This window comes from Opisthorchis viverrini (genome assembly GCF_000715545.1).
Source record: "Opisthorchis viverrini unplaced genomic scaffold opera_v5_19, whole genome shotgun sequence".
Taxonomy (NCBI): domain Eukaryota; kingdom Metazoa; phylum Platyhelminthes; class Trematoda; order Opisthorchiida; family Opisthorchiidae; genus Opisthorchis; species Opisthorchis viverrini.
The window spans coordinates 2,214,272-2,215,082 of NW_008751675.1; positions in this window are offsets into that span (position 1 = coordinate 2,214,272).

Consider the following 811-nt stretch of genomic DNA (forward strand, 5'->3'; position numbering starts at 1 on the left):
TTTGTACTGCAACCATCGTAATACGATTCATAAACACACTGTTTGCGCCTGGATTGACGTACGAGCCGTTCGTCGTTTTGCTCCGCAGAGGAGGTATGCGCTGAGTCAAGTGCTTACTGCTGAGCACTCAGTGCATCCGTAAAAGCTTCCAGAATATTTTTAACTGAAAATGAAGTTACCGCACTGCAGATACACCTCGTACGCGCACGACTTGGGTGGACATTTTGGTAGAGTACCCCTTAGTAAGTTGGCATAAAGAGTGCTGTTTGTGCACGAGGGCCAAAGGACTGAATCGGGCGGTACGAACCACGATTCATGCACTATGCCAACGGAGTTGTCCGCAAATATGAGCGCAGCGTACATGGCTGAAAAACAACTTCCAAATACGACATTTAACAGGAGAATTTCCACATGCAAACGGAAGCTTTGATGGAATAACACAACACCAACATAAATATGTATATATTTTACGAACTAATGGGTAATACAAGTAATAAATGCATACGTGTGTCGAGTGCCAGTGGTAAGACAACTGACTAATCGATAGGGGTATGCAAAATGGGGAAGTATATACGAGTGTATCTGCAGGAAAAACTTAATCATTTACAAGATATTTGGTCGACTGATGCAAACAGCCGAGTGTGTTGCAAGTCGGAGCATTGAAAAACTAAAGCGTCTGTCGATATCAATACGTGAGCGTAAAACGGGAGAACAGTTTCGAATTTCTGGTACTCAGTAGTATCTCCAGGAAAATCTATAATGACAGCTGGTTGACCATCAAGCAAAATGCAGTTGTCCGGGAAAGTTTTTC